This window comes from Schistocerca serialis, chromosome 4 (genome assembly GCF_023864345.2).
Source record: "Schistocerca serialis cubense isolate TAMUIC-IGC-003099 chromosome 4, iqSchSeri2.2, whole genome shotgun sequence".
Lineage (NCBI taxonomy): Eukaryota > Metazoa > Arthropoda > Insecta > Orthoptera > Acrididae > Schistocerca > Schistocerca serialis.
Window position 1 is genome coordinate 81,925,854 of NC_064641.1, and position 23,159 is coordinate 81,949,012.

Here is a 23,159-nt window from a genome sequence, read left to right on the forward strand (position 1 = left end):
ACTGCGTTTTATTGGCAGGACATTTAGAGAATGTAACAGACCTACTAAGGAGACTGCCTACACTACGCTTGTCCGTCATCTTTTAGAATACTGTTGCGCAGTGTGGGATCCTTACCAAATAGGACTGACTGAGTACATCGAAAAAGTTCAAAGAAAGGCAGCACGTTTTATATTATCGCGAAATATAGGAGAGAGTGTCACAGAAATGATATAGGATTTGGGATGGACATCATTAAAAGAAAGGCGTTTTTCGTTGTGACGGAATTCCAATCACCAACTTTCTCCTCCGAATGCGAAAATATTTTGTTTACACCGACTTACATAGAGAGGAATGATCACAAAAATAAAATAAGGGAATTCAGTGCTCGTACGGAAAGATATAGGTGTTCATTCTTCCTGCGCGCTATACCAGATTGGAATAATAGAGAATTGTGAAGGTGGTTCGATGAACCCTCTGCCAGGCACTTAAATGTGAGTTGCAGAGTATCCATGTAGATGTAGATGTAGATGTTGTCTGTAGTCGTTTAATATTGCACCTTTCCTCCGTAGTTCGACTATTGTGGTTAGGGTCGGTTTCAGGACATTTTCCACACAAATGACTTAACGTTTCACACCCTTCACCTTCACCCCTTTTCATCCACGTCAGTTTTCAGTTATGGTACGCACTGTACATGAATGTTGCTCCTCTCCGGTTGGCGCCCCGAACGGCCACTACTAATTCTGACACGTCCTGTACAGAAGTCTTACAGTTGCGGCACCTCCGGCAGCCCTCTCGGCTTGCCGCCATGGCTGGCAGCTTGTGCAGTTTGGGTCTTAAACCGGTCCTGATTCTCGTCGTGGTTAGGGCATCTGCGTTTGTCCAAATGCAAACAAACACACACTCAGCTATTGGTCGTTGTTCCCTGCGTGCTGCAGCGCCACGACAAATATACCCTATTTATGAATTTGGTATTTTGTTTGTCATTCTCTCACGAATGATATAATGAGGCATGCTGAAGCACTAAAAAGGTTTCAGTATTCTTGTTATTACTGTACCAAATATTTCAGCAATTTAGTTCTTGTTACAGATCTAACTGGCTAGTGGTGTGTTTACGGTTTCGTCGTTCATATGGGGCTACCAAAATGTGTTTAGTTTAAAATATCGTAATTAAGAAATGTGGCTTTAAGACGAAAGCAAAGACTAAGAATGAATTATTTCGCTATCACTTTATTCTTACAGTTTGTCTGCTAGATGTGACGCACATAGAACATTTTTATATATTTGGAAATCTGATTCATATGCTTTTCTCAAGAGAAAATCTTTTTTTTTTTTACTATTATTTTATTTTGGAATTGAGAGCAGATAAGTCACAGCTGGAAGAGTATCGCGCGCTGTGCAGGGCACAATATTGTTTCAAGCTAATAGTCAGCAACGATATGAAATATATTTTTATTCGAATCATGTATTTGAAAACAATTCCCAAACAGCGATCCAAAGTTGCAGGTCCTATATTACATGACGGAGAACAGCAACAATTCCTGGAATAAACGTTACTTTAATTTGCTTATTAGGACTTTGAATCTTGATTAAAGAATTGAGAAAAATCCAATGTAAAGATAGGTTTATTTCCAAATCTCCAAACAAATTAAATATACAGGGTGTCTGTCGCACCTAAATCTGGCCGAGCGGTCTGGGGCGCTGCAGTCATAAACTGTGCTGCTGGTCCCGGCGGAGGTTCGAGTCCTCCCTCGGGCATGGATGTGTGTGTTTGTCCTTAGGATAATTTAGGTTAAGTAGTATGTAAACTTAGGGACTGATGACCGTAGCAGTTAAGTCCCATAAGATTTCACACACATTTGAACCTAACTCTCCACCTCAAATATCTCTGGAACAACAGTAGCTATTCAAAAATACCGGCCGGAGTGGCCGAGCGGTTCTAGGCGCTACAGTCTGGAACCGCGTGACCGCTACGGTCGCAGGTTCGAATCCTGCCTCGGGCATGGATATGTGTGATGTCCTTAGGTCAGTTAGGTTTAAGTAGTTCTAAGTTCTAGGGGACTGATGACCTCAGAAGTTAAGTCCCATAGTGCTCAGAGCCATTTGAACCACTTTTATTGAAAAATGATTTTCACCAGCATGAACGGACGGCAGGGGCTTAGGAAACCAAATACTATGCGAAATTTTAAAACGTGAACAAAGACTACTTTCAACTCAAACTCGTGCATTTTATAAAGGACACCCCCTATTATTTCGTATGCAATCAATAGCACGAAAAATCAAAAAAACAATGGCGATGGGTGCATCGAAATACGTCAATTACATCCCGAGACATTGCCAAGCGAAGTTGACGCTTGAAATAAATGAAGCACACAGCAAGCGCACGACACGACCTGAGACTCAAGCGTGCACCTCACGCTGCCGGTAATCGTGATGTGGTTGACGTACTACGTCAGTGGAGTGTTAATGTATGGTGTGGTATTGTATAACAACACATCATTGGCCCATATGTCATTGATGGCACTGCTAAAGAGGGATGATAGGTTAGCCCCTTCTTGAGCTGTACCTTACTTGAACCGGTCCACCTTTTATAATGTGTCAAATAATGTGGTATGAAAATGATGGATGTGCTGTGCATAGTGTTTATTGTTGCGAAATGACAACTAGAGGTACAATTAGTGATAACACACTTGGTTTCAAGTTTCCAAACCTCATAAGTTCTGAACTATGTGGCGTCACAGTTTCTGACGTAATACATTGCATGCAGTACTGTGCTCAGAGCAGGGGTTGCCTGCTCTGGCGCTTGTATCCTGCCGTAAACATACCAATAGCACCACGGCTCGCTCTACCTTCAGTGTACAAGTGTCTCCTAATCTTGTCTGTTGAACTGCTCTCATACTGTAGCGTAATTCACATACGTTGCCACATTAAAACCCGTTTTCTTGTGGCTTGTTACATTTGCCGTCATCTACTTGATATGCTGGCCTTCAGTAATGAAGAAAAAGTAGACATAATTTTAATGTATGGCGAATGTCACAGAAATGCTACCGCAGCTGTGACACTGTATGCTGAACGCTACCATCATCGGCGGTGTCCGTCACGTCGAACCATTGGCAACATCTGCAACACACTCACGGAAACAGGAAGCTCACAAAACGTCGACGTGCAACGCCAGCGACTGGCAATGGAAACGAAATTGCTGTTCTGGCTGCTATAGCGTACAATCCTCAGGTGGGTGTACGAGAAATTGCACGAGGTGCAGGAATAAGCCACAGTACAGGGCTATTACAAATGATTGAAGCGATTTCATAATTTCACTGTAGCTCCATTCATTGACATATGGTCACGACATACTACAGATACGTAGAAAAACTCATAAAGTTTTGTTCGGATGAAGCCGCACTTCAGGTTTCTGCCGCCAGAGCGCTCGAGAGCGCAGTGAGACAAAATGGCGACAGGAGCCGAGAAAGCGTATGTCGTGCTTGAAATGCACTCACATCAGTCAGTCATAACAGTGCAACGACACTTCAGGACGAAGTTCAACAAAGATCCACCAACTGCTAACTCCATTCGGCTATGGTATGCGCAGATTAAAGCTTCTGGATGCCTCTGTAAGGGGAAATCAAGGGGTCTGCCTGCAGTGAGCGAAGAAACGGTTGAACGCGTGCGGGCAAGTTTCACGCGTAGCCCGCGGAAGTCGACGAATAAAGCAAGCAGGGAGCTAAACGTACCACAGCCGACGGTTTGGAAAATCTTACGGAAAAGGCTAAAGCAGAAGCCTTACCGTTTACAATTGCTACAAGCCCTGACACCCGATGACAAAGTGAAACGCTTTGAATTTTCGGCGCGGTTGCAACAGCTCATGGAAGAGGATGCGTTCAGTGCGAAACTTGTTTTCAGTGATGAAGCAACATATTTTCTTAATTGTGAAGTGAACAGACACAATGTGCGAATCTGTGCTGTAGAGAATCCTCACGCATTCGTGCAGCAAATTCGCAATTCACCAAAAGTTAACGTGTTTTGTGCAATCTCACGGTTTAAAGTTTACGACCCCTTTTTCTTCTGCGAAAAAAACGTTACAGGACACGTGTATCTGGACATGCTGGAAAATTGGCTCGTGCCACAACTGGAGACCGACAGCGCCGACTTCATCTTTCAACAGGATGGTGCTCCACCGCACTTCCATCATGATGTTCGGCATTTCTTAAACAGGAGATTGGGAAACCGATGGATCGGTCGTGGTGGATATCATGATCAGCAATTCATGTCATGGCCTCCACGCTCTCCCGAATTAACCCCATGCGATTTCTTTCTGTGGGGTTATGTGAAAGATTCAGTGTTTTAAGCTCCTCTACCAAGAAACGTGCCAGAACTGCGAGCTCGCATCAACGATGCTTTCGAACTCATTGATGGGGACATGCTGCGCCGAGTGTGGGAGGAACTTGATTATCGGCTTGATGTCTGCCGAATCACTGAAGGGGCACATATCGAACATTTGTGAATGCCTAAAAAAACTTTTTGAGTTTTTGTATGTGTGTGCAAAGCATTGTGAAAATATCTCAAATAATAAAGTTATTGTAGAGCTGTGAAATCGCTTCAATCATTTGTAATAACCCTGTAGTGTGTGCAGAATCTTGCATCGGCACCGGTTTCATCCGTTCCATATATCACTGCACCAAGAACTGTACGGGAATGACTTTGAATCCCGCATTGCATTGTGTCGTTTTGCACTCAGCAGTTGGAAGGTAATCCAGTATTCCTAAGCAATACGTTGTTTACGGACGAAGCTTCATTTATAAATCATGGTAATGTGAATCTGCGGAACATGCACTGCTGGTCCGTTCAAAATCCACACTGGATTCGCCAAGTTGCTCATCAACGACAGTGAAGTGTCAATGTTTGGTGCGGTATCATTGCTAACTTTATTATAGGTCCCTATTTTTACCGTGGAACATTGAATGGACAGCGATATGCATCATTTCTTCAACACACACTAGTGCTCCTCATCGAGGATCTAGGATTGGAAACTCGTCTATCGATGTGGTTCCAACATGATGGATGTCCCACACACAATGCAAAAGTTGCCAGAGAGGTTCTAGATGCGACATTTGCAAATAGGTAGTTGGGGCATGGAGGTACTGTGCGATGGCCAACATGGTCCCCCGACTTCACGCCATTAGACTTCTTTGTCTGGGGCGCAGTGAGAGACAGTTTGTATCAAGATCTCCAAACGACAATAGAGGATATGCAACATCATATTACTACGGCGTGTGCGGCAATATCTGTAGAAACTTTAGAATCTGTGCAACAGTCTCTCGTTACCCGTCTGCAAACGGGTATTCATGCAAACGGAGGGCACTTCGGGCATATGTTGACGTGACACAGTTTCCTTGGTCAAGATGTGGGTGTATTTTCTATGCTGGATGTAATGCACAACAATACAGTTGCTGTGGGCGACAGGGCACTAGTAAATGTGTTTAGCAAAGTGGATTCAAGTGTATTATCTCTATTTGTAGCTCTAGCTGTCATTTCGCTAGAATAAACATACATTTACAATTTGAAAAACATAACTTTGCGCTTTACGAGTTACTTGTTTATTTTTGTGAATTGTGCATACCTTTCCATTGTGTGAACCTCTGACACAGGCAGCGTTAGGTGCACGCTAGAGTGTCAGGACGTTCGCTAGCTGTGCGCTGCATTTATTTCAAGTGTCAACTTCGCTTCGCAATTTCTCTGGATGTAATTGACGTATTTCGATGCAACCAACGCCATTATATCTGTGATTTTTCATGCTTTTGATTGCATACGAAATAATAGGGGCTGTCTACTTAAAAATACACAAGTTGCTTACGTTTTAAAATTTCGCATAGTATTTGGTTTCCTAAACCCCTGCCGCATGTTCATGCTGGTGAAAACATTTTTTGAATATCTATTGTTGTTCCAGAGATATTTGAGATGGCAGAGTTAGGTGAGACACCTTGTATAGCACGTCGCACTTTGTGCAGTTGCAGTGGAATTCTTCTTCTGCTAATAAACAGTTACTCTGACCAACGCAAAACACATTAATTACTGTCATGAGACATTACAGAGCCACAAAAGGAACCAAAGATCATAAAGGAATTAAGGTTTCTGGTACTATTCTGTTACTACAACCTTTACACTTAAGGTCAATCAATTTTCCTTGAATGTCAAAAATTGTTTTCTGGTCATACGACATTAATTACTATGAATGAAGTCCACCTTAAGGATAGGATAAGGGTCATAGGTTTCAGTCACGTTTATTTTTTCATGAGGCACACATATATCTATTTTGTAAGTTTATTAGATACGTCAATAACTCAGTTCCGTGATAGATTAATATTTCAACAATACACATGTGATTATCAAAGTTTTCTCTTGACGAGTAAATAATTATTAGGTGACAGTATATTTTCTTCATTATTGCTGCGACCGAATGAAAAATTACATCTGTTTAGCGTGACACATGCTTTGACATACAGTTTACAATATTTGGCTACGACTGCTTTCCCACAATTGATTTAGCTACTCTAGCACCTAGTGCTCATTTTAGAAGGTTAGGAATCTTGCAACCTTGTATGAAATTTAACTGATGTATCCCTATTCACACTAGTCTCGTGGAAAGCCAAGGGAAACCACGAGAGAAACTTTTAATCTTGGTTTACATCATGTCAGATTATTTGGAATATTATGTTAAAATTTTCAGAATATGGTTTACTTTGAATATATTACGTAAAATACACACCGGTTGGTTCAGTTCAGTTAGTGTCACATTTAAATGGTTTTACACAGAATACGTCATATTTGTTTTCGTATTATTGCAATTAACGATTCATACAATAGAAACATGTACTACAGCAACGACTTGTGTAGTTGGTTCGATTAAAGTTTCCTTCATTGTGTGGGTGGAGGAAAATACTTTACAAACGACAATATCATTTGCAAGGAATAGTAATTCGTTGAAATAAATTCTTCCTGTGATCGCAGATCAGATTGGAATCGTGACGTCGTCGCGACGTCAGCAAGAATGACGGAAATGATGACATTGGAGCAAGGGGAGGGCTGCTCATGGAAGTCCTCCTTAATACCTGCCAGGATTAGGGTTGCCAGATTAAACTGACGAAATTACGGAACACTGCCTGGCGAAAGGATTTACTGAGCAAAGGCCTGAGGCTGAACACAATAAAAAACTTCGTAAACATAAAAAATTATATTTATTATAGCTAGTTGCAGGTTTCAACAGATTTTATTATCTTTAATTTTTTGGTAAAAGTAGTTGCATGTTGCAAACTTCAAATTGTAACGCATGCATAATTCTGCTTTTATGATATCGATATTCAATTTGTGCCTAGTGTCAGACCATAAATGACTTGTGTGACTGAAGACTCTTTCCATACAGAATTGCTGTATGGAACTGCCATTATCCTTTTGATAATTTTTTATGTTAGGCGCTTCTTCTCTGTTTAAAAACGTTTTCCATGAAAATGAGTTTGAGGACGCAGAATCCTGACTTTGTAATTGTTCCAAATTTTTATTCAGTATACAGATCTCCGATAAAATTTCTTTATCAATGTCTTCATCAACACGCATCATTTTTGATGCGTGTATATATTTTTCATATGTAGGAGTTAAATTTCCTACATCCACGTAACTGAAAATCTTAAACTTTTTAAGATAATCTTCGACCCTCTGGAAGGCTACGAAGGCTCCATTCTTGAATTCATTCCTCTCAATCTCATTTAGTTTTAACATTTCTTGGTTAGCGTTTGCTCCGAAGATAGAATCGTTCTTACGCGATTCAGTATTTAATTATAAAAGGATTTATGTATTCAGATTCCAGAAATTTAATAGGTTTCTGTTATAACTTTAATAAATGATGTACAAAATAAATATAGCACTCTAGCATCCCCTTTCTTCATCAGCGATGAAAGACCAAATAAGCTTATTGCACTCATTCTCACCCTCATGGCGGAAATACAGTAATCACCCAGAATATTTGATCACCGGTCTACCGTTTATATAAATCCGCCCAGGCGATAGCAGCGTCACCTGCCGAGGAATGATTTTGTAGTCAGACACACGCACGGTGCATGTAGTATCAAATGATTCAAATGGCTCTGAGCACTATGGGACTTAACATCTGAAGTCATCAGTCCCCTACACTTAGAAACTACTTAAACCTAACTAACGTAAGAACATCACACACATCCATGCCCGAGGCAGGATTCGAACCTGCGACCGTAGCAGCAGCGCGGTTCCGGACTGAAGCGCCTAGAACCGCTCGGTCACAGCGGCCGGCCATGTAGTATCAGTGAGCGTGCTGTCCGTGTGTTGAATGGGGAAGGCGCGCGATCTATCTTAGTTTGACCGAGGGTAGATTGTGATGGCTCGGAGGCTCGGCACAAGCATTTTGGAAACTGCGCGACTTGTCGGGTGTTCGAGGAGTGCTGTGGCGAGTGTCTTCAACAAGAGGTGAAACCAACGCGAAACCACGTCCAGACTTCGTAAGGTTCTGCGGCCATACCTTATTATGCCCGCCCGGCTGGCCGTGCGGTCTAACGCACGGCTTTCCGGGAGGGGAGGAGCTCCTGGTCCCCGGCACGAATCCGCCGGCGGATTTGTGTCGAGGTCCCGTGAACCGGCCAGTCTGTGAATGGTTTTTAGGCGGTTTTCCATCTGCTTCGGCGAATGCAGGCTGGTTCCCCTTATTCCTCCACAGTTACACTATGTCGGCAATTGCTGCGCAAACAAGTTCTCCACGTACGCTTACGGCACCATTACTCTACCACGCAAACATAGGGGTTAACTCGTCTGGTGTGAGACGTTCCCTGGGTGGTCCACCGGGGGCCGAACCGCACAATAACCCTGGGTTCAGTGTGGGGCGGCGGAGGGGTGAAGTGGACTGCGGTAGTCGTCGTGGGGTTGTGGACCACTGCGGCTGCGGCGGGGACGGAGCCTCTCCGTCGTTTCTAGGTCCCCGATTAACATAAAATACAATACACTCCATTATTACTGATGTCGGACGTCGTAACCGAGCTAGGTGGCGCAGTGGTTAGCACACTGGACTCGCATTCGGGAGGACGACGGTTCAATCCCGCGTCCGGCCATCCTGATTTAGGTTTTCCGTGATTTCCCTAAATCGCTCCAGGCAAATGCCGGGATGATTCCTCTGAAAGGGCACGGCCGACTTCCTTCCCTGTCCTTCCCTAATCCGATGGGACCGATGACCTCGCTGTTTGGTCTCTTCCCCCAAAACCAACCAACCAATCGTACGCTGGGCAGACTGGTAACACAGGACAGGCGGAGAAATGTGGAGCAACTAACACCACACTTTAATGCTGGGCAGATTACAAGTGTGCCTGAACACACAGTGCACCGAACGCTCCTAACTATGGGCCTCTGCAGCCGACGGCCCATGCATGTGCCAATGTTACCATCATGACATCGGCAACTACGACTGAAAGGGACACGTGACCATCGGCGCTAGACGTTGGCTCAGAGGCAGAGCGTTGCATCGTCTGACAAGTCCCGAAACTTTCACCATGCCGATGGGAGGGCGCGAATCCGTCGTCTTCCAGGCGAACAGCTCCTTGACACTCGTACTGTGGGACAGAGAGAAGCTGGCGGCGGCTCCGTTATGCCCTGAGGACCATTCGTTTGCCCAAATGGAGCTCGTGTGAGGCACCATGTCGGCCAAGGAGTATTGTACACTGCTTCCAGACCATGTACATCCCTCATGACGATAATGTTTCTCGATGGGAGTGGTATTTTTTAACAAGACAATGCGCTATGTCACACTGCCAGGAGTATGATGGAGTGGTTCGAGGAACTTGGTAATGAGTTCCAATTGGTGCGCTGGCCCCTCAATCCTCCAGGCCTGAACCCGATCGAGTACATCTGTGACGTGACTGAACGTGGCGTCAGAGCTCAGCGGCGACCGTCATGACATGGATGGAGTAAGGCCCTGGTAGGTCGCTAGGGGAAGTTAGCATTGCATCTGCACACAAAAGTCACTCAGTTCCCGTAAATTCCGGGGAGGGGGGTGAATTAGGTGACGTGTGTGTGCAGATGTGTTGCCAACTCCCTCCAGCGACCTACCACGGCCTCATTGCTTCCTTGCCCGACCCGTCGCTGCTGTTATCCGTGACAAACGCGGACATACCGGTTGGTAGGTAGGCGATCGTAATATTTTAGCTGATCAGTGTACGTTCTGATCGCTTTCGAAATCACGCAAAAGCCCCTTCACAGTCGGCAGTAAAGTTTCCCACCTAACTGATATATGGCGAAACACGGCACGATAATCTTGATTAATCAAACCAAACCATTTTAAGCACCTCCACTGTTTTAGCCCTGATAGGATATTCACCAGTAACTTTTACTGTAAGACTTTCAACATCGAAAGATAATAATTACAGGCGGAGTTTTGGTGTAGTATGCTTTTGCATATCAATGAATAAATTAGTGGTATGAATGGAATTCTAAAAACATCGGACAACTCATACTTCGGAACCGAAAACTGAGTGCGGGCTGAAATACCGACAGTTCGATAAAATTCCGAACACCTGGCAACCAACGCCAGGTTGTGTGTGGTCGGATTACGTCGATGACACTCAGGATAGTGGAGGGATAGGATTCACACAACTCTACCCACAAATCGATGGCAAGCGCATCTGTAATATTTTACTACCGAGTGTAAGCAATCTCTTTTTTAATTTTTAAGTTTAATTTTATATTTTATATTTTTATTTTATATTTACATTTATATTTTTTTGATTTCTTTGATGGGGCCAGCCACGAATTTCACTCCTGTGCCAACCTCTTCACCTCAGAGTAGCACTTGCAACCTACATCCTCAGTTACATACTGGATGTTTTCCAATCTCTGTCTTCCTCTATTGTTTTCGCCCTCTACAGCTCTCTCTAATACCATGGAAGTCAGTCCCTGATGTCTTAACATATGTCCTATCATCCTGTCCCTTCTCCTTGTCATTGTTTTCCACATATTCCGTTCCTCTCCGATTCTGCGCAGAACCTCCTCATTCCTTACCTTACCAGTCCACCTAATTGTCAACATTCGTCTGTGGCACCACATCTCAAAAGCTTCGATTCTCTTCTGTTCCGGTTTTCCCACACTCCATGTTTCGCTATCGTACAATGCTGTGCTCCGAACGTACGTTCTCAGAAATTTCTTCCTCAAATTAAGGCCTGTGTTTGATGCTAGTAGACTTTTCTTGGCCGGGAATGCCCTGTTTGACAATGCTAGTCTATTTTTGATGTCCTTCTTGCTCCGTCCGTCGTCGGTTATTTTGCTACCTAGTACCAGAATTCCTTAACTTCATCTACTTCGTGACCATCAGTCCTGATGTTCAGTTTCTCGCTGTTCTCATTTCTGCTAATTTTCATTACTTTCGCATTTGTCCGATTTACTTTTAATCCATATTCTGTACTCATTAGACGGTTCATTCAAATAGCTCTGAGCACTATGCGACTTATCGTTTGAGGTCATCAGTCGCCTAGAACTTAGAACTAATTAAACCTAACTAACCTAAGGACATCACACACGTCCATGCCCGAGGCAGGATTGGAACTTGCGACCGTAGCGGTCGCTCGGTTCCAGACTGTAGCGCCTAGAACCGTACGGCCACTCCGACCGGCACGGTTCATTCCATTCAGTAGATCATGTAATTCTTCTTCACTTTCAGTCAGGATAGCAATTACATCAGCGAATCGATCATTGATCACTTTCACCTGGAATTTTATTTCCACTCCTGAACCTTTCTTTTATATCCATCATTGCTTCTTCGATGTACAGATTGAACATTAAGGACGAAAGACTACATCCCTGCCTTAAATCATTTTTAATCCGAGCATTTTATTGTCGGTCGTCCACTCTTATTATTCCCTCTTGGTTCTTGTACATATTGTATATTACCCGTCTCTCCCCATAGCTTCCCCTATTTTTCTCAGAAGTTCGAACATCTTGCATCATTTTACCTTATTGAACGCTTTTTCAAGGTCGACAAATCCCACGAACGTGTTTTGATTTTTCTTTAGTCTTACTTCCGTCACCATCCGCTACGTGATAATTGCTCTCTAATGCCTCTGCCTTTCCTAAAGCCAAACTGATCGTTATCTAACACAATAAAAATAAAATCAATTTTGTGGAAAGGTGGAAAAGAATGGATTAGTATACATGAATTACAAGGATGTGGCAGAAGAGCGTCTCGCCTCATTTTTTAACTAAGTGTTCTGGGGTCATTAGGGATTAATCATGAAGATGCACACGTAGCACCAAACAATGGAAAATCCAGGATGGAATGTAACAATATTATGGAAAGAATAATTGCTACTCACCAAACAGCGGAGATGCTGAGTCGGAGATAGGCTCAACAAAAGGGCTGCCTCAAAATGAGCTTTCGGCCAACAAGGCCTTTGTCGAAAAAAATACAACAGGCACACACACGCACGCACGCACGCGCGCGCGCGCGCGCGCGCGCACACACACACACACACACACACACACACACACACACACACTCGCGCAAACGCAACTAACAAACTTGACAACTGTCTCTGGCAGCTGAAGACAGTCTATCCTTTTCATAATATTGTTACACACAGCGCCAGTATGACACGAAAATCTCAAAAATATTGCTTCTCATTCAATGCATACTGAAAATAAAATGATGTGTCTCATCCAAGTTTCTATCAGAATTTCTGTTAATGCCCCCAATGCACAGTCACAGAGCGTCTGTGAAGCCGCATTTCTTAATTACGTTATTTTAAGTGGCGCCAGAGTCACAGGACTTCGGGTTGTGTTATATTACTGTTATATTACAAGTGCGAATTATTCTTCTGTCGCGTGGTCCTGAACAAGTACGTGGTTGGAGGAATGCCTTAGTCGAGCAACGGTTTTAGTTGAAGGTAGCAGTTAACTCGATTCCAATTCGTGCTCAACGAAATATTTACTTCTCTCCACGACACTGCGCTTACGAGTGTTCGTGATTCAGAACTACCTCTCACATAAAGAACCACATGCCCACGCATGTTCACAGTTTCTCAGAAGCGTCTGCATGAGTGATTCACTTCGTTGCTAAGAAGATGAGTGCTGAGTTGGTATCAGGGATGCTAATCCGATTAACGTCTCATAACTCATTATGTTTCTGAGGTACATTGAGACTGACCCCAAATCACAAACGAATTCAGCTCAGGTGTGTGACACATAAATATGAGGGAAGTCCAGTTTAGAAAATCTTTCAATATATCCCTCAATGAATCGCACTATGTAAAATTTCTTCCAAGCCATTAGGCCGTCTGGTACAGCAGCCGTATGCAGAATATTTGAACTAAAAACAGTCTTGGTCGCAACTTATTCTTTTATTAACAACTCGTTATGCCTTCGGGGGGCGCCTCCAGATTATGTTGAAATTTTCCTTTTACAGCTTATTAAAAACCGTAAAGCATGTGTCGGATCAGATGAATCCGCAGAGTTCATTTGCTTTTCCAAAACGACTTTGTGCTAGGCGGAAGCACGCTTCGAATCGGACGAACCCGCAGAGAGCTTTTATATGTCGTACCAGCAGGCCAGAACGGTGCGATGGTAGGACCACTCTCACAAATAACTGTACACATTTAAACATAAGACACAGTTCTGCGGCCGTAACTTCACGACAAGAGCGTCCGGCAGGTACACAGGAGAACTATGGAATCTATCTAGCACAGAGTCGTTTTATGGTTTTAAAATGACGAAGAAGTGAAAGGCCTCTCCGGGTTCATCATATTCGACGCGTTCTCAAGGTTAGCACAGAGACATTTTATGATTTTTGGTATTTTGCAAAAGGAAAATTTTAAGATAATCTGAAGATGTCCCACGAAGGTGAAACACGTTGTTAATAAAAGAATACGTTGCAACCAAGACTGTTTTTAATTCAGATGTCGGATATCACTACACCTCTGTTCCAGGATACTGAATATCTGTTTTCCTTTCCATACCCAGGCCCTTTGTTCAGAAAGAAGCACATACGTTCGTGAAGAAGGATCATCCCAGAGTGCAGAATACATCATACTTATTCCCACCAAACTACGTATACTTGTAACAAGCTTCTTGTGCTTTGATAACAGATCTATCACAACAGTAATGCAAAGCGTCTATTGAAGACCACAACACAGATTTCAGAACATAATCTCAGCCGCATAATGCACTGACTTAACCACAGGACGAACAGAACAGTCTGCGTCAGTCACTGTCGAGCGAACCCCTGGAATTTTAATCATAAACCTCTGGCTACTAGTGTCTGCCGCTGGAGTTCTATGTGAATTCCCATAGCGCTTGTTAAACGAACCCATGGCCAAATGCGTCGCTCTTCTTTGGATCTTTCTATCTCTACTATTAGTTGTATCCGGTATGAGTTTCAGACCAACGAACAACATTCAAGAATGGGTAAACGAGTGATTTATAAGTTTAATTTCCTTAGCACTCCGTCTTCAGGCCACGAGTGGCCCACCGGGACCATTCGATCGCCGTGTCATCCTCGGTGGAGGATGCGGGTAGGATGGGCGTGGGGTCAGCACACTGCTCTCCCGGTCGTTATGATGGTATTCTTGACCGAAGCCGCTACTATTCGGTCGAGTAGCTCCACAATTGGCATCACGAGGCTGAGTGCACCCCGAAAAATGGCAACAGCGCATGGTGGCCTGGATGGTCACCCATCCAAGTACCGACCACGCCCGACAGCGCTTAACTTCGGTAATCTCACGGGAACCGGTGTATCCCCTGCGGCAAGGCCGTTGCCTTTAATTTCATTCGAATCCTTCTAATGAAACTTCGCTTGACATCTGTTTTTTTTTCTGCAATTAATTTTATGTTGTCGTTCCAGTTTGCGTAGCTATGATTACTGCTAGATGTTTAAGGGCTGTTTATGTTTCCAGTGATGTACTACCAATACTATAATCGGTCCTACAAGTAAAATCAACAGCTTCACGTCATATTTTAAGGAGAAAAAAGCACGCTTGTAAGATATCAGCTCTGCAATCAATTCCGCCCGAAAATTTGAGTCATAATTCTGACTGTACACAGATATGACATTCTGAAAGCACAGCTTTTAAACATGCACGTTCAACAGTAATCACTGAAATTGCTTAATTCTCAAGGGCGAAGTACAGTACAGTGAAGTGAGTAAGAGGTTTGTGAAATACCGTTTTGACATTGGTAAGATGCTTGTTCATTGTGTCAAAAGTGCTCGATTTTACCATGCAATTGTTGCTAGAGATCTCTTTGCTTTCAACATTTTTGCTTTGCGATGAACAAATGCAGTGTAAATGGATAAAACGAATGAGTGTGTCAATAAGAAGTAGCGTAGCACTATTTAATTATCAGCATCGCTGTTGTGTGTAATTTTCTTTGAAGATTAAAGCTGGCACTGTTAAAATGAAGTGCATTTGCAGAAGATGCGCTATTTCTCAGCGTGACTGGTATGCTAAAATTGTAAATAGACAATCACTGACTTCATTTCATAAACATTCTTCAGTTGCTTAAATTTATTCATTTTTATTTTAAGGTATATATATATATATATATATATATATATATATATATATATATATATATATAGCTGCAGAATATCATCAGGAGAATAGTGTTAAAATAACATTGGAGACGCAAGTGCGTGAGGCTGATATATTATATGCTCATACTAATTACCATTTTTCGCTCAGAATAACGTGTGCTCTCAACACGCTCTCGAAACACGTTGGGCAGATGCTTCCACCTGCCCCTCCTCTTACCTCGTCTTCAACAGCCTGTGAATAGAAAGGCTCTGGTTGTCAGGCCGCCGCGCAGTACTTTTCGCTCAGGCATTAGGCGGTTGCAGTGGGGAGGGGCGAGGAAGAAGCAACCCCGGCAAGCGAAAGTTGTACGCTTAGAAGGTCATAACTGCGAACTATCAGAATTATAGCCGAAATTTTCGTACGGGGTCGATTCCTGGGGCTGATATCTTGCAAGCACGCCTTTTTATCCTTGAAATATGACGTCAAGTTAGTGATGTTACCTTGTTAGTTTAAAAACAGGAGTCCTTCCACACATTTATGTACACTACTGGCCATTAAAATTGATACACCTACAGGCGCGAAATTTAACCGACAGGAAGAAGATGCTGTGATATGCAAATGATTAGTTTTTCAGAGCATTCACACAAGGCTGGCGCCGGTGGTGACACCTACAACGTGCTGACATGAGGAAAGTTTCCAACCGATTTCTCATACACAAACAGCAGTTGACTGGCGTTGCCTGGTGAAACGTTGTTGTGATGCCTCGTGTAAGGAGGAGAAATGCGTACCATCACGTTTCCGACTTTGATAAAGGTCGGATTATAGCCTATCGCGATTGCGGTTTATCGTATCGCGACATTGCTGCTCGCGTTGGTCGAGATCCAATGACCGTTAGCAGAATATGGGATCGTTGGGTTCAGGAGGGTAATACGGAACGCCGTGCTGCATCCCAACGGCCTCGTATCACTAGCAGTCGAAATGACAGACATCTTATCCGCATGGCTGTAACGGATCGTGCAACCACGTCTCGGTCCCTGAGAGAACAGATGGGGACGTTTGCAACACAACAACCATCTGCACGAACAGTTCGACGACGTTTGCAGCAGCATGGACTATCAGCTCGAAGACCATAGCTGCGGTTACCCTTGACGCTGCACCACAGACAGGAGCGCCTGCGATGGTGTACTCAACGACGAACCTTTGTGCACGAATGGCAAAACGTCATATTTTCGGATGAATCCAGGTTCTGTTTACAGCATCATGATGGTCGCATTCGTGTTTGGCGTCATCTCGGTGAACGCACATTGGAAGCGTGTATTCGTCATCGCCATACTGGCCTATCACCCGGCGTGATAGTATGGGGTGCCATTGGTTACATGTCTCTGTCACCTTTTGTTCGCATTGACGGCACTTTGAAAAGTGGACGTTACATTTCAGATGTGTTACGACCCGTGGCTCTACCCTTCATTGCCGGCCGGAGTGGCCGAGCGGTTCTAGGCGCGACAGTCTGGAACCGCGTGACCGCTACGGTCGCAGGTTAGAATCCTGCCTCGGGCATGGATGTGTGTGGTGTCCTTAGGTTGGTTAGGTTTAAGTAGTTCTAAGTTCTAGGGGACTTATGACCTCAGCAGTTACGTCCTATGGTGCTCAGAGCCATTTGAACCATACCCTTCACTCGATCCCTGCGAAACCCTACATTGCAGCAGGATAATGCACGACCGCATGTTGCAGCTCCTGTACGGGCCTTTCTGGATACAGAAAATGTTCGACTGCTGCCCTGGTCAGCACATTCTCCAGATCTCTCACCAACTGAAAACGTCTGGTCAATGGTGGCCGAGCAACTGGCTCGTCACAATACGCCAGTCACTACTCTCGATGAACTGTGGTATCGTTTTGAAGCTGCATGGGCAGCTGTACCTGTACACGCCATCCAAACTCTGTTTGACTCAATTCCCAGGCGTATCAAGGCCGTTATTACGGCCAGAGATGGTTGTTCTAAGTACTGATTTCTCAGGATCTATGCACCCAAATTGCGTGAAAATGTAACCACATGGCAGTTCTAGTATAATATATTTGTCCAATGAATATCCGTTTATCACCTGCATTTCTTCTTGGTGTAGCAATTTTATTGGCCAGTAGTGTATTTATGTATTTACTTGCGGTGAAGGTCAACTGACAGCTGCTGCACCAAGCGTCGACCGTCTGTAGGTCGCTCTACGTTTTACTACTGCTTTGTGGAGCTACTTTCCTTTATACAACAGCATTATTCACTAATGCTGCCGTAGGGCAGCTTCCAGCGTTACCCATTAAATCGAACATGTTCACTGTTGGCCATTACAGTTGCAATACCATAAGACATCATGCAAAAAAACATCAAACAGTGGTCGTCAAATTTTTTGCTCAAGGGCCAATACTGACACAGTGGGGCGGTACCCCGGGCCGCTGGGTTTCGTGTCCATGACCCGGGGGTGCTACGGATGACCAATGCACAAGTACCACAAAACCTGTTTGTTATCGATATAAGAAACAAAACTCAAATACAACGTCGTGGATGAATGTCCACATAACTAAAATGCAAACCAAGTGTCTCTCCTACACGTTGATTGGAGCGCGCGTGCTCGATGGAGTCCATGAGTCACAGTAGGTGGCATAGCAGAAAGGGCTGATAATGATCTGTACATCCATATTCTGCAAACCACCGTGAGCTGCATGGCAGAGGTTTATCCCATTGTACTATTTATTAGGGCTTCTTCCTGTTCCGTCACGTATGGAGCGCGGGAAGAATGATCGTTTGAATGCCACTGTGCGTGCAGTGATTATTCTAAGCTTACCCTCACGACCCCTATGTGAGTGACACTTAGGGAACAGCAGTACATTCCTAGAGTCATCATTTAAAGCCGGTTCTTGAAACTTTGTTAATAGACCTTCGAGTGATAGTTTACATCTACCTTCAAGAGGCTTGCGGTTCAGTTCCTGAAATACCTCTGTGACACTCTCCCACGGAGCAAACAGACCTGTGGCTATTCACGCTGCCCTTCTCTGTATACGTTCAATATCCCCCGTTACTCCTAGACACTTGCGCAATATTCTAGAATCAGTCGTACGAGTGATTTGTAAGCAATATCCTTTGCAGACTCATTGCACTTCCCCTGTATTCTACCAATGAACCGAAGTCTACCGCATGCTCTACCCACAACTGAGTCTATGCAGTCTTGCGTCCGTCGGCCGTCGTAATTTGATTTATTATTTACTACACAAATTGATTGGTAATGGTGATTGTCGCCGACTTACGTGTTGGGCCTTAATTAAAATATTCCATTCAATTTTGATTTACAATTAATGCTTTTGTGCAGTTGTCTCTTTCTTTAATAATATTAATCTTCAGTGGAAATTATTTGTTACGTTAATGAAGTAAGACTCACTGCATCTTAAAACAAGAGCATATAAGTTGAACAATGGAATAAACTTTTCATATTAATTTCTCGGCTAGACAGTACACTTTAAAACTAGAAATCTTTAGTTATTAATTACAACTGCGGCCCACACACGCGCGAGAGTATTTTTTCTTACCTCCGTTAACCATTGCATTGTAGTCGGAGTCATGGCTCTGGCTCTCGGATGTTGTATTGAAGATAAGAATCTTAAAGCTACATATTTTCTGTAACGTCAGGCGGCTGAGGAGAAAAATGTCTCTTATATTAATAGCGGGCGAGTTTTTCGCTTCCGCTAATCTTTATAAGTTAATATCGCCACGTAATGACGTCGCTGGCTGCATCGGCCGCTGCGATTGTTGCACTGTAAATTACTCGAATGCAGGTTAATTCAAGGAAGGCGGACATCGGGATCACCTCTTACAAACTAAATGTGAACAATAATATTAAATCAATATATTATCTCCTTAATTAGCACAAATATGCTTACATTTGCCAGCACTCGCAAGATATGCGTCTACACCCAACCAAGACAAGAGAAGAAGTGAAGACGACTAAAAATTAACAAGAGAGCGTATCTTGTCGTCTCTTTAGATCATTTTGTTTCGAGTGCTCTATATATTTCTTTGCCCTCGAAACTTACACAGAGAAATTATTACAATTTTTAAATGTCTCTTCTTTATAAATACTGTTTTTAAGCCTTTTCTTAGCATTTCACTGGGAACGGTATAGCGACCATTCCATTTCATAACCCGGTAAAGTGTCACACATTAGTATTTGTATGAGTTGGCCGATTCCAACAGCGACTCACCGATATTATAGTCACAGGATGCTATGTTTTTTCGTTTTGCGAAGTGCAAAATTTTACATTTTTGGACATTTAAAGTAAGCTGCCAATATCTGCGCCACTTTGAAATCTTTTGAAGACGTGGCTAACTATTTAAGCAGCTTCTTTCAGACAGTACTTCATTATAGATAATTGCATCATCTGCAAAAAGTTTGAGGTAACTGTTAATATTGTCTGCAACGTTATTAATATACCACACGAACGCAATCGTCCCAACACACTTCCCTCGGGCACACCTGAAGCTACTTCTACATCTGACAATGACTCTCCATGCAAGACAATATGCTGCGTGTTCCCTACCAAAAAGTCCTCAACTCATTCACAAAATTCGCTTGAAACAACGTATGATCGTACTTTTGACAATAAGAGTAGATGTGGTACTGAGCCAAATGCTTTTCGGAAATAAAGAAATACTGCATCTACCTGACTGCCTTAATCCAAAGCTTTCAGTATGTCATGTGAGAAAAGTCTGAATTGAGTTTCACATGATAGACGTTTTCGAAATCCATGCTAGTTGGCATTGAGGAGGTTCAAGACCCCTCATTATGTTTGAGCTCAGAACATATTCTAAGATTCCACAACAACTCGATGTCAAGGATATTGGATGGTAGCTTAGTGGACCACTTCCACTACCCTTGTTTTTTTCCAAGAGCTGGGCATTGTTTTTTGTTCAAGGGATCTATGATAGATTCTAGTTAGAAGAGGGGCTAATTCAGTTGCAAATTCAGTATAAAATCTGACAGGAATTCCATCAAAGCCTAGAGCTTTGTTCAATTTTAACGATTTCTGCTGTTTCTCAACACCATTGATATTAATATTTATTTTATTCACCTTTTCAGTGGTACGAAGATTAAATTGACGGAATTCTCCTGCGTTTTCCTATGTGAAGGAACATTTGAAAACGGTTTAAGCATTTCAGCTTTTGCTTTGCTACCCTCAGTTTCAGTTCCTATCTCATTCGCTGGGGACTGCTTATTAACATTGGTGTCACTAATGGGTTTTACATACAACCGGAATTTCTTTGGGTTTGTGAAATCATTTAACAATATTCTGCTACGGTAGTCGCTGAAGGCATCATGGATTGCTCTCTTGAGAGCAAAATGCGTTTCATTCAGCATATCTCTATCTATAATTCCTTTTTTTAAGTTTTACAGTGATTGTATGCTACGGAGGTTTCCTCCTATTATAAACTGTTCTACTGGGTACATTTCTACCCAGTGCGTGGTCAACTATTCTTTTAAACTTGAGCCACACTTCCACTACATGCTCCTGCCCTGTTCTGAATATTTCAAGTTCCTCATTTAGATATGACACTACTGATCTTTTATCCAATTCACTGAATATATATATCTTTCTGCTTGTTTTAGTTGTCCTTTGTGCTTCGGTAATCATTGTTGACGCAACCGCGTCATGGTCACTGATACCGGTTTCTATGTGGACATCTTCAAAGAGGAGTGGTCTGTTTGCTGTCATTAGATCCAATATATTTCCGTCAACAGTGGGGTTGGTAAATGTCTGCTCTAGGTAGTTTTCAGAGCAGGCATTTAGTAAAGTTTCACACGATGTCTTATGATGCCCACCACTAACAAAACTGTAATTTTCCGAATTAATTGTTGGATAGAATGAGATTTTCACTCTTGAGCGGAGTGTGCACTGATATGAAACTTCCTGGCAGATTAAAACTGTGTGCTGGACCGAGACTCGAACTCGGGAACTCTGCCTTTCGCGGGCAAGTGCTCTACCATCTGAGCTACCCAAGCACGACTCACGACCCGTCCTCACACCCGTTAATTCCGGCAGTACCTCGTCTCCTACCTTGAGCACTTGCCCGCGAAAGGCAAAGGTCCCGAGTTCGAGCCTCGGTCCAGCACACAGTTTTAATCTGCCAGGAAGTTTCTTAATTGTTGGATGTTTAAAGTCTCCACCGATGATTACAGTATGATTGTGGAACTTATGTTCAAATGAACTGAGGTTTTCTCTAAGGTTTTCGGTTACACCAAGAGATGAGTCTGTTGGGTGACAGAAGGGTCCAATTACCATTTAATGCCCAGCCCTGATACCAAGTCTAGACCAAACAATCTCATACGCAGCTTCAATTTTTGTTTCGTTGAATTTGAGTTTCATGTCTACTGCCACAAATACTCCGCCTCCTTTTCCCATTTCCCTATACTTTCGATATACACTTAAATTTTCCCCAGAATTCTCACTGCTATCAAATGGTTCAAATGGCTCTGAGCACTATGGGACTCAACTGCTGAGGTCATTAGTCCCCTAGAACTTAGAACTAGTTAAACCTAACTAACCTAAGGACATCACAAACATCCATACCCGAGGCAGGATTCGAACCTGCGACCGTAGCGGTCTTGCGGTTCCAGACTGCAGCGCCTTTAACCGCACGGCCACTTCGGCCGGCACTGCTATCAACTTCAGGTTTCAATCAGCTTTCTGTACCTAGTATTACGTGAGCTTCACTGCTTTTCATGAGCGCTTTAAACTCGGGCACTTTGTAGCGAATGCTTCGGTAGTTAACCATTAGAATTTTCCGATCTTTCACTGGTACTTCTGGATTTCCTATAGCTGTCGTTATCTGGATTGGATAGAGAGTCGCCTAATCTAAAAAACCCTTGTATGCACTCCCCCCCCACCTCCTCCACACACACACAGTCATCTGAGTAGGAGCCTTTGATGTGTAGTGCACACCTGGCCCATTTAGGGGGACCCTACAATTCTCAGCCCTATATCACAAGTCCAAGAAGTCGCACCCAAGCTTGTCACAGGACCTTCAAAGTCTCTGGTTCAGTCCTTTCACTACGCTCAGAACCAAAGAACAACAATCAGTTGTGGGGGCAACGTTGCAAATTGTAAGTATCGTTGAAACTCCACCAGCAAGGCTGATCTTCTCAACCTTCACTGCCAGTCTGTGGAGTGTCCCAAATATGACCTTGGAGTCCAGACGATAGGCATCATTTATTCCAACGTGTTGCACGCTGTTCCCTCAATGACCGCTGGAACAGACTCTTCAACATGTTGAAGGAGGCCCCTAGGCATACAAACTGAGTGCACCTGGTGTCCTTTCCTGTTCCGTGCTGCCATTTCCGTATGGGGCACCATCATCCACTGTACATTTGAACTGCTGACGATTAATAGACCCCTACCCTTTGGCGTTTGCCCCCTCTTCGCACCAGACAAAACAGGTTCCCCAAAACAGCTGAAGTGAGTCCCACTGGTTCACTTTCAGTTTCAGTGAAATACGGCACCCCAGAGGTGTTGGTTAGGGGGGTCGGTACAGCACCCCAAGTCCGCCATGATCGCCGTCCACTCTATACAGGATGTCTAGATCT

The 23,159-nt window shown here is 43.5% G+C and overlaps 1 protein-coding gene and 1 pseudogene across 1 annotated transcript in view; one reads left to right on the plus strand and one right to left on the minus strand.

Annotated features, from left to right (window-relative positions):
- The window catches only part of LOC126474256 (uncharacterized), a 168,453-nt gene that overhangs the window by 3,203 nt on the left and 142,091 nt on the right, over positions 1–23,159 (plus strand). The gene's annotated exons all lie outside the window — the stretch shown is intronic.
- On the minus strand, positions 14,669–14,786 carry LOC126476088 (5S ribosomal RNA; annotated as a pseudogene).